This window comes from Mobula birostris, chromosome 2 (assembly GCF_030028105.1).
Source record: "Mobula birostris isolate sMobBir1 chromosome 2, sMobBir1.hap1, whole genome shotgun sequence".
NCBI classification, from domain to species: Eukaryota; Metazoa; Chordata; class Chondrichthyes; order Myliobatiformes; family Myliobatidae; genus Mobula; species Mobula birostris.
In genome coordinates this window covers 75,590,848-75,608,963 of record NC_092371.1, presented here as the reverse complement: position 1 = coordinate 75,608,963, position 18,116 = coordinate 75,590,848, and the positions used below count along the sequence as shown (strand labels likewise).

General features: G+C 41.0%; 7 non-coding genes across 7 annotated transcripts; all 7 read right to left on the bottom strand.

Annotated features, from left to right (window-relative positions):
• Nucleotides 1–3,798: 3,798 nt before the first annotated feature.
• Nucleotides 3,799–3,871, bottom strand: trnam-cau (transfer RNA methionine (anticodon CAU)). Its single transcript has one exon. It is a non-coding gene; the product is annotated as a tRNA-Met (tRNA).
• Nucleotides 3,872–5,416: 1,545 nt separating this feature from the next.
• trnam-cau (transfer RNA methionine (anticodon CAU)) lies at nt 5,417–5,489 on the bottom strand. Its single transcript has one exon. It is a non-coding gene; the product is annotated as a tRNA-Met (tRNA).
• Nucleotides 5,490–8,003: 2,514 nt separating this feature from the next.
• Nucleotides 8,004–8,076, bottom strand: trnam-cau (transfer RNA methionine (anticodon CAU)). Its single transcript has one exon. It is a non-coding gene; the product is annotated as a tRNA-Met (tRNA).
• A 2,128-nt stretch (nt 8,077–10,204) lies between these two features.
• Nucleotides 10,205–10,277, bottom strand: trnam-cau (transfer RNA methionine (anticodon CAU)). Its single transcript has one exon. It is a non-coding gene; the product is annotated as a tRNA-Met (tRNA).
• A 2,435-nt stretch (nt 10,278–12,712) lies between these two features.
• trnam-cau (transfer RNA methionine (anticodon CAU)) lies at nt 12,713–12,785 on the bottom strand. The gene has a single exon. It is a non-coding gene; the product is annotated as a tRNA-Met (tRNA).
• A 3,474-nt stretch (nt 12,786–16,259) lies between these two features.
• On the bottom strand, nt 16,260–16,332 carry trnam-cau (transfer RNA methionine (anticodon CAU)). The gene has a single exon. It is a non-coding gene; the product is annotated as a tRNA-Met (tRNA).
• Nucleotides 16,333–17,881: 1,549 nt separating this feature from the next.
• trnam-cau (transfer RNA methionine (anticodon CAU)) lies at nt 17,882–17,954 on the bottom strand. Its single transcript has one exon. It is a non-coding gene; the product is annotated as a tRNA-Met (tRNA).
• Nucleotides 17,955–18,116: the final 162 nt, after the last annotated feature.

Sequence of the window (18,116 nt, the reverse complement as noted above, 5' to 3'; positions counted from 1 at the left end):
AGACTGACGCACTGCCTTCTGCGCTAACAAGGCTTCTCGGATTACATTGCCCAGATACTGAATCGGATCTAATTGTATAGATCAATACTTTGTTATTTTCATTTCTTTTCATGCTTGCATTTAAAACTAAACTCTTGAAGAATTCTTTGTAACCAGGGAAGGAGTGCAACAACTCAGAACCCATCCAGTGCTGGCACGGTTTCTGTTTCCCAGATTGGCCTTCTCGGCCACCTTAGAACCCACAGAACTGCAGGGGTAATAACTGATCTTCCATTCCAAAGGACTCCCTGAGAGGAATTATAAACACAAGAGGTTCTGCAGATGCTGGAAATACAGAGTAAAACACATAGGATGCTGGACTAACCCTGCAGATCAGACAGCATCAATGGAGAGGAATAAACTGTTGACATATCAGGCCAAGATCCTTCATCAGTGCTGATCTCAACCTGAAATGTTGACTCTTTATTCCTATCCTCAGTTGCTGCCTGACCTGCTGAGTTTCTCCAGAATTTTGTGTTGTTGCCTGAGAGGAATTCATTGATCAACAAGGCAGAAGGATAAACCTCCAAACATTGTAGTAATGATTGGCCAACCTTCCCTTTGTCATGGTTTCCCAATATTAACCAATCAATGTGCATGATACTAAGCAATTTTGTCTCATCCTATCTGAGCTATTTCCTTTCTCCCGTACATTCCTTCACTCTGTTCTTCATAACCTTAAGCTAATTTGTTTCCTCTATTGTCCAGTTCTTAAGAAAGTTTTCCAACAGGGAAGATTAACCATTTCTCTTTTCAGTGGGCACTATATGACCTGCTGAGTGTCTCCAGCACTTGAATGGAATTGAATTGAATTGACTTTATTTCTTACATCCTTCATATACATGAGGAGTAAAGATCTTTATGCTACGTCTCTGTCTAAATTTGCAATGTGCAATTTATAATAAATAGTATGTACAACAGGACAGTCAATATAACGTTGAAATTCAATTGTATCAGACCTCCATTATCTTCAATGTCTTATAAGATTTGACAATCAATGCACAATGGAACATGAGATTAATCCATTCAACAAAGGGCTGGAGATTGTCACAGACAAATTTCACAGACATTGTATTCTCTCCCATAAAACTAGTGCCCCGTGTGAGGTTCAAAACAAAGAACTTCAGGTTATGAGACCAAAGCATTGCCCACTGTGCTAACTAGGCCTGTAAGATACCATATTTTGCCAAGGTAACAAATCAGATGTACGTGTTTGAATCAATTTCTTACACATTTCATTTTATTCTTGTCGCTCACATACACACAATACTGAACCTTTTAGAGAATTCTTACCAATACCAATTCTGTTCACAAAGTCATCCATATTCACTGGGAATGAGCTCCAAATGAGATCACATCCTTTTCCAGGATGTCTCTAGTACTGAGGTTCCACTGGGCTCACAGTTCATTCCTATGCCTGATACCAAGGACATGAAATACAGTGTCTACTATGGAAGGAGATCATCTGAGAGACACAGGAAATGATTTAATGGTGTGCCAAAGCCTCCTTGAGAAATGCAAACTTCCAACAGACTGTTGGGAATTTCTGGACCATGTCCTTTCAAAGTGGAAAATGAGAATTCAGGATGCATTGCAAACCTGAAAGCCATCATCCAGAGCGTTTTGATGCCGTGTGTAAGTCCTGTAATGAGTGGTCCATCTCACAAGTTATCCACTTGTCCCATCAGTGGAAGGGTCTGTGCTTCCTACATTGACCATGAGTGATCAACCGGGCAAAGAGAAGATCTAAGCTATAAAGAATCCACTGTTCACTCTTCATCAAGTATTTGTGTGCACGATAGTTAATCAACGTGCAAGACATTAAACTATTTCAGGATTCAAGATTGTTTAATGCCTTTGGACAGGTCATGTTGTTTGCATGTTTGACACCAGACCCCCGAAACATCAGTTTACCAAGAGAAAGGATTACTAGACAGACAAAGGCAAAGATTCAAGGGTGTGCTAAAAGCCTCCTTGAAGAGATGCAACCTTTGCATAACTTCAATCCCTTTCTCAAGCTTCTTTATTGGAGACCCAGTAAATGATAGATATTGGGATCTGGAGCAATGACCAATCTGCTGCAAAGAATCAAGAAGCCCAACAGCAATGAGTCCTGATCCGAAAGGTGACTCTATTTCCATAGATGGCTCATGTCCTCTCAAAGTGGAGAAGCAGCAACTTGAGGCTTGTTTCCCTCTCTCAAGAAAGATTTGTGGCTGCCTGAACTTTTAAGCACTTCTCTCTACACAGATGCAGCCTGACCTGTTGAGTGTTTTCTCTGGCATTGTCTATTTTGTGTTCAGATTTCCAACATCTGTGGATATGTTGAACATGATAGTGCAATTGAAACAGAGCAGATGATATCCTCAACCTATAGCGAGAAAACTGTCTCACTCATTACTAGTTTTGTTCATCCATAAAACTATTGCCCCGTGTGAGGATTGAACTCACAACCTTCAGATTATGAGACTGACGTGCTGCCTACTATGCTAACTAGGCCTGTAAGATACCATATTTTAGCAAGGTAACAAATCAGATGTCCGTGTTTGAATCAATATCTTGCACATTTCATTTCATTCTTGTCACTCACTGAAACACAATACTGAATCCTTTAGAGAATTCTTACCAATACCAATTATGTTCACAAAGTCTTCCATATTCACTGGGGATGAGCTCCAAATGAGAGCACATCCTTTTCCAGGATGTCTCTAGTACTGAGTTTCCACTCGGCTCACAGCTCATTCCTGTGCCTGACACAACAGACCTGAAATACAGGGTCTACTATGGGAGGAGATCATCTGAGAGACACAGGAAATGATTTAATGGTGTGCAAAAACCTCCTTGAGAAATGCAACCTCTCGACATACTGGTGGGAATTTCTGGACCATGCCCTTTCAAAATGGAAAATGAGAATTCAGGATGCATTGCAAACCTGAAGGCCATCATCCAGAGGGTTTTGATGCCCTGTGTAAGTGCTGTAATGAGTGGTCCATCTCACAAGTTTTCCACTTGTCCCATCAGTAGAAGGGTCTGTGCTTCCTACATTGACCATCAGTAATCAACCAGGCAAAGAGAAGATCTAAGCTGTAAAGAAGCCATTGTTCACTCTTCATCAAGCATTTATGTGCATGATAGTCAATCAATGTGCAAGACATTAAACTATTTCAAGATTCAAGATTGTTTAATGCCATTGGACAGGCCATGTTGTTTCTATGTTTGACACCAGACCCCGAAACATCAGTTTACCAAGAGAAAGGATTACTAGGCAGAAAAAGGCAAAGATTCAAGAGTGTGCTAAAAGCCTCCCTGAAGAGATGCAACCTGCTCACAACTTCATTGCCTTTCTCAAGCTTCTTTATTGGAGACCCAGGAAACGACAGATGCTGGGATCTGGAGCAATGACCATTCTGCTGCAAAAAATCAACAAGTCCCACAGCAATGAGTCCTGATCTGAAAGGTGACTCTATTTCCACAGATGACTCATGTCCTCTCAAAGTGGAGAAGCAGCAACTTTAAGCTAGTTTCCCTCTCTCAAGAAAGGTATGTGGCTGCCTGAACTTTTAAGCACTTCTCTCTACACAGATGCAGCCTGATCAGTTGAGTATTTTTTCTGGCATTTTCTATTTTGTTTTCAGATTTGCAACATCTGTGGATTTGTTGAACATGATAGTGGAATTGAAACAGAGCAGGAGATGATATCAACGCAATAGAGTGAAAATTGTCTCACTCATTGCTAGTATTGTTCATCCATAAAACTAGTGCCCCGTGTGAGGATTGAACTCACGACCTTCAGATTATGAGACTGACGCGCTGCCTACTGCGCTAACGAGGCCCTGGGAACTGCTGTCAGACAGTAAACAAATCAGACATCATTGTACAAATCAATAGTCCATAATTTTCATTCAAAGTTCAAATCTTTAAAGTAAATTTATTATCAAACTACATATATGTCACCACATACAAACATGAGATTCAATTACTTGTGGGCATTCACAGTAAATACAAAGAAACACCACAGAATCAATGAAAGACCGTACAAAACAAGACAAACAGCTACTGTGCAAATCACGGCAAACCGAGCAAACACAAAAACATAAAAACAACAAAATAATAAAGACATAAACAATCAATATTGAGAAGACGTGATGAACAGTCTGTGAAAGTGAGTCCATAGGTTGTGGGAACAGTTCAGACTTGGGGTGATAATGATGCATACAATACTGAACACTTTAAATAATTCTCCCCAATCCCAATTCCAACTGCAAACACAACACAGGAGAAGGCCCTTCGACCCAGTTCTTCCATGCTGACTAAGTCTACTTGAGCTAGACCAACTTCCATTTGTTTAGCCCATATACAGTGTATCTAATTCTTTCCTATCCTCCTCTTTCCGGTCTCTCCCCCCTTCCTTTCCAGTCCTGAAATGTCCAGTCCAGTCTTAGCCTGAAATGTCAACTCTCTACGGCTTTCCACAGGTGCTGCCTGACCTGTCGAGTTCCTCCAGCATTTTGCGTGTGTCCTAATCATTTGCTTGTCTTCTTTAGAACATTGGTTGTTTTGTGTGGAGTTTTGCATTGTTTCTATTGTATTTCTTTGTTCTACTGTGTATGCCTGCAAAATAATGAATCTCAAGTTAGTATAAAGAAAACTTTGAACATATAAGTTATTTGTTAACAGTCTTACTTTGAAATTTATTTTTCGTTAAAACTTTGAATTTCCTTTAAACATTCTAATCGTACTTACCTGTACCACCTGCCCTGAGAGTTTGTTTCATCTACGCGTTTCCCTCTGTGTGAAACGTTTTCCTCGGCATCCCTTTCAATGGAGTCACAGAGAAGTACAGCACAGAAACAGGCCTTTCAGCCCCTCTATTTTTACTTTTCCCTTTCAGCCTAACTCTATGTCATCTGGCTTTAGCCTCCCCTTTCCTGGGGTGAAAAACCTATGAACATTACCTCACTACTTTTGAAAATTTAATTATTTAATGCATGTACTTAGGGTAATTCACAGTTTTTTCTCTATTATTATGTATTCTATTTTACTACTGCCGTGAAGACAACAAATTTCATGATATTTGTCGGTGATACTAAACTAGATTATGACATTAAACTAATCTCCTTTCTCATCTGTCCTGTCTCAGGAAAAGTTTGTGGCCTGAAACTTCAACTGTTTCTCTCCAGGGAGGCTGCCTGATCTGCTGTGAGTTTTCCAAGGTTTTCTCTTTTGTTCTCAGTTTTGCAACATCTGTAGATAAATCTGAAGGTTTCATTTATGATCATAGTGCAATTGACAGAGAGCAGGAGATGACCCACAATGACATAGCATGGAGATTGTGACAGAGAATATTACAACTCAGGTTTTTCGCCCACAAAACTAGTGCCCCGTGTGAGGATTGAACTCACGACCTTCAGATTATGAGACTGACGCGCTGCCTTCTGCGCTAACGAAGCTTCTCTGAATACAGTTGCCCAGATATTGAATTGGATCTAATTGTATAGATCAATACTTTGTTATTTTCATTTCTTTTCATGCTTGCATTTAAAATTAAACACTTGAAGAATTCTCTGTAACCAGGGAAGGAGTGCAACAACTCATAATCCATCTACTGGTGGCACGGTTTCTGTTTCCCAGTTTGGCCTTCTCGGCCACCATAGAACCCACCAAACTGCAGGGGTGATAAATGATCTTTCATTCCTAAGGACTCCCTGAGAGGAATTATAAACACGAGAGATTCTGCAGATGCTGGAAATCCACAGTAAAACACATAGGATGCTGGACTAACTCTGCAGATCAGACAGCATCAATGGAGAGGAATGAACAGTGGACATATCAGGCCAAAATCCTTCAACAGTGCTGATCTCAACCCGAAATATTCACTCTTTATTCTTATCCTCAGTTGCTGCCTGACCTACTGAGTTTCTCCAGAATGTTGTGTTGCTGCCTGAGAGGAATTCACTAATCAAAAAGACAGAAGGATAAACCTCCAAACATTGTAGTAATGATTGGCCAACCTTCCTATTGCCATTTTGTCCCAATATTAACCAATCAATGTGCATGATATTTATCAATTTTGTCTCATCCTATCTGAGCTACTTCCTTTCTCCCGTACATTCCTTCACTCTATTTCCAATAACTTTAAGCTAATTTGTTTCCTCTGTTGCCCAGGTCTCAACGAAGTTTTCCAATCTGGAAGATTAACCATTTCACTTTTCAGTGGGCACTATATGACCTGCTGAGCGCCTCCAGCACTTGAATTGAATGGAATTGAATTGTCTTTATTTCATATATCCCTCATTTACATGAGGAGTAAAAATCTTTACGTTACGTCTCAGTGGAAAGTTGCAATGTGCAATTTATAGTAATTTATAATAAATAATATGTACAACAGGACAGTCAATATAACAGAAATACAATTGAATCAGTGTGAATTCATCAGTCTGATGGCCTGGTGGAAGACGCTGTCCCGGAGCCTGTTTTATTACTCTTTTTATTTCAGACCTCCATCATCTTCAATGTCTTATAAGATTTGTCAATCTATGCACAATGGAACATGAGATTAATCCATTCAACAAAGGGCTGGAGATTGTCACAGAGGAATTTCACAGACATTGTATTGTCTCTGTAAAACTCGTGCCCCGTGTGAGGTTCAAACCAAAGAACTTCAGGTTATGAGACCAAAGCATTGCCCATTATGTTAACTGGACCTGTAAGATACCATATTTTAGCAAGGTAACAAATCAGATGTCCGTGTTTGAATCAATATCTTGCACATTTCATTTCATTCTTGTCACTCACACACACACAATACTGAATCCTTTAGAGAATTCTTACCAATACCAATTATGTTCACAAAGTCTTCCATATTCACTGGGGATGAGCTCCAAATGAGAGCACATCCTTTTCCAGGATGTCTCTAGTACTGAGTTTCCACTTGGCTCACAGCTCATTCCTGTGCCTGACACAACAGACATGAAATACAGGGTCTACTATGGGAGGAGATCATCTGAGAGACACAGGAAATGATTTAATGGTGTGCAAAAGCCTCCTTGAGAAATGCAATCTCTCGACAGACTGGTGGGAATTTCTGGACCATGCCCTTTCAAAATGGAAAATGAGAATTCAGGATGCATTGCAAACCTGAAAGCCATCATTCAGAGGGTTTTGATGCCGTGTGTAAGTGCTGTAATGAGTGGTCCATCTCACAAGTTTTCCACTTGTCCCATCAGTAGAAGGGTCTGTGCTTCCTACATTGACCATCAGTAATCAACCAGGCAAAGAGAAGATCTAAGCTGCAATGAAGCCATTGTTCACCCTTCACCAAGCATTTGTGTGCATGATAGTCAATCAATGTGCAAGACATTAAACTATTTCAAGATTCAAGATTGTTTAATGCCATTGGACAGGCCATGTTGTTTCTATGTTTGACACCAGACCCCGAAACATCAGTTTACCAAGAGAAAGGATTACTAGACAGAAAAAGGCAAAGATTCAAGAGTGTGCTAAAAGCCTCCCTGAAGAGATGCAACCTGCTCACAACTTCATTGCCTTTCTCAAGCTTCTTTATTGGAGACCCAGGAAACGACAGATGCTGGGATCTGAAGCAATGACCATTCTGCTGCAAAAAATCAACAAGTCCCACAGCAATGAGTCCTGATCTGAAAGGTGACTCTATTTCCACAGATGACTCATGTCCTCTCAAAGTGGAGAAGCAGCAACTTTAAGCTAGTTTCCCTCTCTCAAGAAAGGTATGTGGCTGCCTGAACTTTTAAGCACTTCTCTCTACACAGATGCAGCCTGATCAGTTGAGTGTTTTTTCTGGAATTTTCTATTTTGTTTTCAGATTTCCAACATCTATGGATATGTTGAACATGATAGCGCAATTGAAACAGAGCAGGAGATGTTATCAACGCAATAGAGTGAAAATTGTCTCACTCATTGCTAGTATTGTTCATCCATAAAACTAGTGCCCCGTGTGAGGATTGAACTCACGACCTTCAGATTATGAGACTGACGCGCTGCCTACTGCGCTAACGAGGCCCTGGGAACTGCTGTCAGACAGTAAACAAATCAGACATCATTGTACAAATCAATAGTCCATAATTTTCATTCAAAGTTCAAACCTTTAAAGTAAATTTATTATCAAACTACATATATGTCACCACATACAAACATGAGATTCAATTACTTGTGGGCATTCACAGTAAATACAAAGAAACACAACAGAATCAATGAAAGACCATACAAAACAAGACAAACAGCTAACGTGCAAACCACAACAAACTTTACAAATACAAAAAGAAAAAAAAACAAAATAATAAAGAAATATCATAACATGTCAACACTCACAACACGCTGGAGGAACTCAGCAGGTCGGGCAGCATCTGTGGAAAAGATCGGTCCACGTTTCGGGCCGGAACCCTTCGTCAGGACTGTAGAGGGAAGGGGCAGAGACCCTATAAAGAAGGTGGGGGGACGGTGGGAAGGAGAAGGCTGGTAGGTTCCAGGTGAAAAACCAGTAAGGGGAAAGATCAAGGGGTGGGGGAAGGGAAGCAGGGAGGTGATAGGCAGGAAAGGTGAAGAAGGAATAGGGGAAAACACAATAGGTAGTAGAAGGAGGCGGAACCATGAGGGAGGTGATAGGCATCTGGGGGAGGGGGCAGAGTGACATAGGGATAGGGGAAGGGAGGGGGAAGGGAATTACCCGAAGTTGGAGAATTCTATGTTCATACCAAGGAGCTGGAGACTACCTGGACGGTATATGAGGTGTTGCTCCTCCAACCTGAGTTTAGCCTCATCATGGCAGTAGAGGAGTCCATGTATGGACATATCTGAATGGGAGTGGGAAGCAGAGTTGAAGTGGGTGGCTACCGGGAGATCCTGTCTGTTGTGGCAGACGGAGTGGAGGTGCTCAACGAAGCGGTCCCCCAATCTGCGTTGGGTTTCACCGATGTAGAGGAGGCCGCACCGGGAGCACCGGATGCAATATATGACCCCAACAGACTCACAAGTGAAGTGTTGCCTCACCTGGAAGGACTGTTTGGGGCCCAGAATGGTGGCAAGAGAGGAGGTGTAGGGACAGGTGTAGCACTTGCGTTTACAGGGGTAAGTGCTGGGTGGGAGATCCGTGGGGAGGGACGTGTGGACCAGGGAGTCACACAGGGACCGTTCCCTGTGGAAAGCGGAGAGGGTTGGAGAGGGAAAGATGTGCTTAGTGGTGGGGTCCTATTGAAGGTGGCAGAAGTTGCGGAGAATAATGTGCTGGATCCGGAGGCTGGTGGGCTGGTAGGTGAGGACAAGGGGAACTTTGTCCCTGTTGTTTTGCAGGAGGATGGGGTGAGGGCCGAAGTGTGGGAAATGGAGGAGATGCGGGTGAGGGCATCATTGATGACAGTAGCAGGGAAAACTCTATCCTTAAAGAAAGAGGACATTTGAGATGTCCTGGAACAGAAGACCTCATCCTCGGAGCAGATGCGGCGGAGACAGAGGAACTGGGAATAGGGAATGGCATTTTTGCATGTGGCGGGGTGGGAAGAGGTATAGTCGAGGTAGTTATGAGAGTCAGTGGGCTTGTAGAAGATGTCAATGGACAGTCTGTCTCCAGAGATGGAGACCGAGAGATCGAGAAAGGGGAGAGAAGTGTCCAAGATAGACCAAGTGAATTTGAGGGCTGGGTGGAAGTTAGAAGTAAAGTCGATGAAATTGACGAGCTCAGCACGGGTGCAGGAAGCAGCACCAATGTAGTCGTCAATGTAGCGAAGGAAAAGTTGGGGAGCAGTACCAGAATAGGTTTGGAGCACAGACTGTTCCACATAACCAACGAAGAGGCAGGCATAGCTAGGGCCCATGTGAGTCATGACATGTGCTGGTGATATGAAACCTGATGATGACATTTAACCAATCTCCTTTCTCATCTGCCCTGTTTCAGGAAAGGTTTGTGGCCTGAAACTATAACTGTTTCTCTCTCCAGGGAGGCTGCCTGATCTGTTGAGTGTTTTCCAGGGCTTTCTCTTTTGTTCTCAGTTTTCCAACATCTGTAGATAAATCTGTAGGTTTCGTTTATGATCATAGTGCAATTGACAGAGAGCAGGAGATGACCCTCAGTGGCAGCGCATGGAAACTGTGGCAGAAAATATTAGAATTCAGGTCTTTTCGCCCACAAAACTAGTGCCCCGTGTGAGGATTGAACTCACGACCTTCAGATTATGAGACTGACGCACTGCCTTCTGCGCTAACAAGGCTTCTCGGATTACATTGCCCAGATACTGAATTGGATCTAATTGTATAGATCAATACTTTGTTATTTTCATTTCTTTTCATGCCTGCATTTAAAACTAAGCTCTTGAAGAATTCTTTGTAACCAGGGAAGGAGTGCAACAACTCAGAACCCATCCAGTGCTGGCACGGTTTCTGTTTCCCAGATTGGCCTTCTCGGCCACCTTAGAACCCACAGAACTGCAGGGGTAATAACTGATCTTCCATTCCAAAGGACTCCCTGAGAGGAATTATAAACACAAGAGGTTCTGCAGATGCTGGAAATACAGAGTAAAACACATAGGATGCTGGACTAACCCTGCAGATCAGACAGCATCAATGGAGAGAAATAAACAGTTGACATATCAGGCCAAGATCCTTCATCAGTGCTGATCTCAACCTGAAATGTTGACTCTTTATTCCTATCCTCAGTTGCTGCCTGACCTGCTGAGTTTCTCCAGAATTTTGTGTTGTTGCCTGAGAGGAATTCATTGATCAACAAGACAGAAGGATAAACCTCCAAATATTGTAGTAATGATTGGCCAACCTTCCCATTGTCATGGTGTCCCAATATTAACCAATCAATGTGCATGATACTAAGCAATTTTGTCTCATCCTATCTGAGCTATTTCCTTTCTCCCGTACATTCCTTCACTCTGTTCTTCATAACCTTAAGCTAATTTGTTTCCTCTATTGTCCAGTTCTTAAGAAAGTTTTCCAACAGGGAAGATTAACCATTTCTCTTTTCAGTGGGCACTATATGACCTGCTGAGTGTCTCCAGCACTTGAATGGAATTGAATTGAATTGACTTTATTTCTTACATCCTTCATATACATGAGGAGTAAAGATCTTTATGCTACGTCTCTGTCTAAATTTGCAATGTGCAATTTATAATAAATAGTATGTACAACAGGACAGTCAATATAACGTTGAAATTCAATTGTATCAGACCTCCATTATCTTCAATGTCTTATAAGATTTGACAATCAATGCACAATGGAACATGAGATTAATCCATTCAACAAAGGGCTGGAGATTGTCACAGAGAAATTTCACAGACATTGTATTGTCTCCCATAAAACTAGTGCCCCGTGTGAGGTTCAAACCAAAGAACTTCAGATTATGAGACCGACGCAATGCCCACTGTTCTAACTTGGCCTGTGAGATACCATATTTTGCCAAAGTAACAAATCAGATGTCCGTGTTTGAATCAATTTCTTGCACATTTCATTTCATTCTTGTCGCTCACATACACACAATACTGAACCTTTTAGAGAATTCTTACCAATACCAATTCTGTTCACAAAGTCATCCATATTTACTGGGAATGAGCTCCAAATGAGATCACATCCTTTTCCAGGATGTCTCTAGTACTGAGGTTCCACTGGGCTCACAGTTCATTCCTATGCCTGATACCAAGGACATGAAATACAGGGTCGACTATGGGAGGAGATCATCTGAGAGACACAGGAAACGATTTAATGGTGTGCCAAAACCTCCTTGAGAAATGCAAACTTCCAACAGAGTGTTGGGAATTTCTGGACCATGCCCTTACAAAGTGGAAAATGAGAATTCAGGATGCATTGCAAACCTGAAAGCTATCATTCAGAGTGTTTTGATGCCGTGTGTAAGTGCTGCAATGAGTGGTCCATCTCACAAGTTTTCCACTTGTCCCATCAGTAGAAGGGTCTGTGCTTCCTACATTGACCATCAGTGATCTACTGGGCAAAGGGAAGAAGATCTAAGTTGTAAAGAAGCATTGTTCACTCTTCAGCAAACATTTGTGTGCACGATAGTTAATCAACGTGCAAGACATTAAACTATTTCAGGATTCAAGATTGTTTAATGCCATTGGACAGGTCATGTTGTTTGCATGTTTGACACCAGACCCCCGAAACATCAGTTTACCAAGAGAAAGGATTACTAGACAGACAAAGGCAAAGATTCAAGGGTGTGCTAAAAGCCTCCTTGAAGAGATGCAACCTTCCCATAACTTCAATCCCTTTCTCAAGCTTCTTTATTGGAGACCCAGTAAATGATAGATATTGGGATCTGGAGCAATGACCAATCTGCTGCAAAGAATCAAGAAGCCCAACAGCAATGAGTCCTGATCCGAAAGGTGACTCTATTTCCATAGATGGCTCATGTCCTCTCAAAGTGGAGAAGCAGCAACTTGAGGCTTGTTTCCCTCTCTCAAGAAAGATTTGTGGCTGCCTGAACTTTTAAGCACTTCTCTCTACACAGATGCAGCCTGATCTGTTGAGTGTTTTCTCTGACATTTTCTATTTTGTTTTCAGATTTCCAACATCTGTGGATATGTTGAACATGATAGTGCAATTGAAACAGAGCAGGAGATGATATCAACGCAATAGAGTGAAAATTCCCTCACTCATTGCTAGTATTGTTCATCCATAAAACTTGTGCCTCGTGTGAGGATCGAACTCACGACCTTCAGATTATGAGACTGACGCGCTGCCTACTGCGCTAACGAGGCCCTGGGAACTGCTGTCAGACAGTAAACAAATCAGATGTCATTGTACAAATCAATAGTTTGTATTTTAACATTCAAAGTTCAAATCTTCAAAATAAATTCATTATCAAACTACATATATGTCACCACATACAAACATTTACTTGTGGGCATTCAAAGTAACTACAAAGAAACACAACAGAATCAATGAAAAACCGTAGAAAACAAGACAAACAGCCAATGTGCAAATCACAATGAAATGTGCAAGTACAAAAACAAAAAAAACCCAAAATAATAAATATAAGTTCTTTGGTAATAGTTTAACTTTGAAATTTATTTTTCCTTAAAACTTTGAATTCCTTTTAAAAATTCTAATCATACTTACCTGTACCATCCCCCTGAGAGTTTGTTTCATCTACACGTTTCCCTCGGCATCCCTTTCAATGGAGTCTTAGAAAAGTACAGCACAGAAACAGGCCTTTCAGCCCATCTATTTTTTCTTTTCCCTTTCAGCCTAACTCTATGTCATCTGGCTTTAGCCTCCCCTGTCCTGGGGTAAAAAGCCCATGAACATTTCCTCAATGATTTTTTAAAGTAGTTAGTATATATACTTAGAGCAATTCACAGTTTTGTTCTCTATTATTATGTATTGTATTTTACTACCTCTGCGAAGACAACAAATTTCATGATATTTGCCAGTGATATTAAACCTGATTATGACATTAAACTAATCTCCTTTCTCATCTGCCCTCTCTCAAGAAAGGTTTGTGGCCTGAAACTTTAACTGTTTCTCTCCAGGGAGGCTGCCTGATCTGCTGAGAGTTTTCCAAGGTTTTCTCTTTTGTTCTCAGTTTTGAAACATCTGTAGATAAATCTGTAGGTTTCATTTATGATCATAGTGCAATTGACAGAGAGCAGGAGATGACCCTCAATGACATAGGCTGGAAATTATCACAGAGAATTTCACAACTCAGGTCTGGTCGCCCAGAAAACTAGTGCCCCGTGTGAGGATTGAACTCACGACCTTCAGATTATGAGACTGTCACGCTGCCTTCTGCACTAACAAGGCTTCTCTGAATACAATTGCCCATATATTGAATCCGATCTAATTGTATAGATCAATATTTTGTTATTTTCATTTCTTTTCATGCTTGCATTTAAAATTAAACACTTGAAGAATTCTTTGTAACCAGGGAAGGAGTGCAACAACTCATTACCCATCTACTGGTGGCAGAGTTTCTATTTCCCAGATTGGCCTTCTCGTCCACCTGAGAACCCACAGAACTGCAGGGGTGATAAATAATCTTCCATTCCAAAGGACTCCCTGAGAGGAATTATAAACACAAGAGATTCTGTAGGTGCTGGAAATCCCGAGTAAAACAAATGGGATGCTGAACAAACTCTACAGATCAGAGAGCATCAATGGAGAGGAATAAACAGTTGACATATCAGGCCAAGATCCTTTATCAGTGCTGGTCTCTGTCCAAAATGTTGACTCTTTATTCCTATCCTCAGTTGCTGCCTGACCTGCTGAGTTTCTCCAGAATTTTGTGTTGTTGCCTGAGAGGAATTCACTGATCCACAAGACAAAAGGATAAACCTCCAAACATTGTAGTAATGATTGGCCAACCTTCCCATTGTCATGGTGTCCCAATATTAACCAATCAATGTGCATGATATTAAGCAATTTTGTCTCATCCTATCTGAGCTATTTTCTTTCTCCTGAACATTTCTTCACAATATTCTTAATAACTTCAAGCTAATTTGTTTCCTCTGTTGTGCAGTTCTTAAGAAAGTTTTCCAACGGGGAAGATTAACCATTTCTCTTTTTAGTAGGCATTATCAGACCTGCGGAGTGCCTCCAGCACTTGAATGGCATTGAATTGAATTGTCTTTATGTCTTACATCCTTCATATACATGAGGAGTAAAAATCTTTATGTTACGTCTCGGTCTAAATTTGCATATGCAATTTAGAGTAACTTATAATAAATAATATGTACAACAGGAGAGTCAATATAACATCGAAATACAATTGTACCGTACCTCCATCATCTTCACTGTCTTATAAGATTTGTCAATCAATGCACAATGGAACATGAGATGAATCCATTCAACAAAGGGCTGGAGATTGTCACAGATAAATTTCATAGCTGTTGTATTGTCTCCCGTAAAACTAGTGCCCCATGTGAGATTCAAACCAAAGAGCTTCTGATTATGAGACTGACGCATTGCCCACTGTGCTAACTTGGACTGTGAGATACCATATTTTACCGAGGTAACAAATCAGATGTACGTGTTTGAATCAATATCTTGCACATTTCATTTCATTCTTGTCACTCACACACACGCAATACTGAACCCTTTAGAGAATTCCTACCAATACCAATTATGTTCACAAAGTCATCCACATTCACTGGGGATGAGCTCCAAATGAAATCACATTCTTTTCCAGGATGTCTCTAGCACTGGGCTCACAGCCCATTCCTATGCCTGACACTAAAGAACTGAAATACAGGGTCTACTATGGGAGGAGATCATCTGAGAGACACAGGAAATGATTTAATGGTGTGCAAAAGCCTCCTTGAGAAATGCAACCTCTCGACAGACTGTTGGGAATTTCTGGACCATGCCCTTTCAAAGTGGAAAATGAGAATTCAGGATGCATTGCAAACCTGAAAGCCATCATCCAGAGGGTTTTGATGCCGTGTGTAAGTGCTGTAATGAGTGGTCCATCTCACAAGTTGACCAATTGTCCCATCAGTGGAAGGCTCTGTGCTTCCTACATTGACCATGAGTGATCAACCGGGCAAAGAGAAGATCTAAGCTAAAAAGAATCCACTGTTCACTCTTCATCAAGCGTTTGTGTGCACGATAGTTAATCGATGTGCTATTAAACTATTTCAAGATTAAAGGTTGTTTAATGCCATTGGACAGGTCATGTTGTTTGCATGTTTGACACTAGACCCCTGAAACATCAGTTTACCAAGAGAAAGGTTTACCAGGCAGACAAAGGCAAAGATTCAAGGGTGTGCTAAAAATCTCCTTGAAGAGATGTAACCTGCTCTCAACTTCATTGCCTTTCTCAAGCCTCTTTATTGGAGACCCAGGAAATGACAGATGTCGGGATCTGGAGCAACGGCCAATCTGCTGCAAAAATTCAACAAGTCCAACAGCAATGAGTCCTGATCCAAAAGGTGACTCTATTTCCACAGCTGGCTCATGTCCTCTCAAAGTGGAGAAGGAGCAACTTTGAGCTTGTTTTCCCTCTCTTAAGAAAGGTATGTGGCTGGCTGAACTTTTAAGCACTTCTCTCTACACAGATGCAACCTGAACTGTTGAGTGTTTTCTTTGGCATTTTCTATTTTGTTTTCAGATTTGCAACATCTGTGGATATGTTGAACATGATAGTGCAAATGGAACAGCAGGAGATGATATCCTCAACCTATAGCGTGAAAATTGTCTCACTCATTGCTAGTTTTGTTCATCCATAAAACTAGTGCCCCGTGTGAGGATTGAACTCACGACCTTCAGATTATGAGACTGACGCGCTGCCTACTGCGCTAACGAGGCCCTGGGAGCTGCTGTCAGACAGTAAACAAATCAGACGTTATTCTACAAATCAATAGTCTATAATTTTCATTCAAAGTTGATATCTTCAAAGTAAATTTATTATCATACTACATCTATGTCACCACATACAAACATGAGATTCAATTACTTGTGGGCATTCACAGTAAATACAAAGAAACACAACAGAATCAATGAAAGACCGTACAAAACAAGACAAACAGCTACTGTGCAAATCACGGCAAACTGTGCAAACACAAAAATATAAAAACAACAAAATAATAAAGAAATAAACAATCAATATTGAGAAGACGTGATGAACAGTCTGTGAAAGTGAGTCCATAGGTTGTGGGAACAGTTCGGACTTGGGGTGATAATGATGCATACAATACTGAACACTTTAAATAATTCTCCCCAATCCCAATTCCAACTGCAAACACAACACAGGAGAAGGCCCTTCGACCCAGTTCTTCCATGCTGACTAAGTCGTCTACTTGAGCTAGTCCAACTTCCATTTGTTTAGCCCATATACAGTGTGTCTAATTCTTTCCTATCCTCCTCTTTCCAGTCTCTCCCCGCTTCCTTTCCAGTCCTGAAATGTCCAGTCCAGTCTGAGCCTGAAATGTCAACTCTCTACGGCTTTCCACAGGTGCTGCCTGACCTGTCGAGTTCCTCCAGCATTTTGCGTGTGTCCTAACCATTTGCTTGTCTTCTTTAGAACATTGGTTGTTTTGTGTGGAGTTTTGCTTTGATTCTATTGTATTTCTTTGTTCTACTGTGAATGCCTGCAAAAAAATGAATCTCAAGTTAGTATATAGAAAACTTTGAACATATAGGTTATTTGTTAAGAGTCTTACTTTGAAATTTATTTTTCGTTAAAACTTTGAATTTCCTTTAAACATTCTAATCGTACTTACCTGTACCACCTGCCCTGAGAGTTTGTTTCATCTACACATTTCCCTCTGTGTGAAACGTTTTCCTCGGCATCCCTTTCAATGGAGTCACAGAGAAGTACAGCACAGAAACAGGCCTTTCAGCCCCTCTATTTTTACTTTTCCCTTTCAGCCTAACTCTATGTCATCTGGCTTTAGCCTCCCCTTTCCTGGGGTGAAAAACCTATGAACATTACCTCACTACTTTTGAAAATTTAATTATTTAATGCATGTACTTAGGGTAATTCACAGTTTTTTCTCTATTATTATGTATTCTATTTTACTACTGCCGTGAAGACAACAAATTTCATGATATTTGTCGGTGATACTAAACTAGATTATGACATTAAACTAATCTCTTTTCTCATCTGCCCTGTCTCAGGAAAAGTTTGTGGCCTGAAACTTCAACTGTTTCTCTCCAGGGAGGCTGCCTGATCTGCTGAGAGTTTTCCAAGGTTTTCTCTTTTGTTCTCAGTTTTGCAACATCTGTAGATAAATCTGCAGGTTTCATTTATGATCATAGTGCAATTGACAGAGAGCAGGAGATGACCCACAATGACATAGCATGGAGATTGTGACAGAGAATTTTACAACTCAGGTTTTCTTGCCCACAAAACTAGTGCCCCGTGTGAGGATTGAACTCACGACCTTCAGATTATGAGACTGACGCGCTGCCTTCTGCGCTAACAAGGCTTCTCTGAATACAGTTGCCCAGATATTGAATTGGATCTAATTGTATAGATCAATACTTTGTTATTTTCATTTCTTTTCATGCTTGCATTTAAAATTAAACACTTGAAGAATTCTCTGTAACCAGGGAAGGAGTGCAACAACTCATAATCCATCTACTGGTGG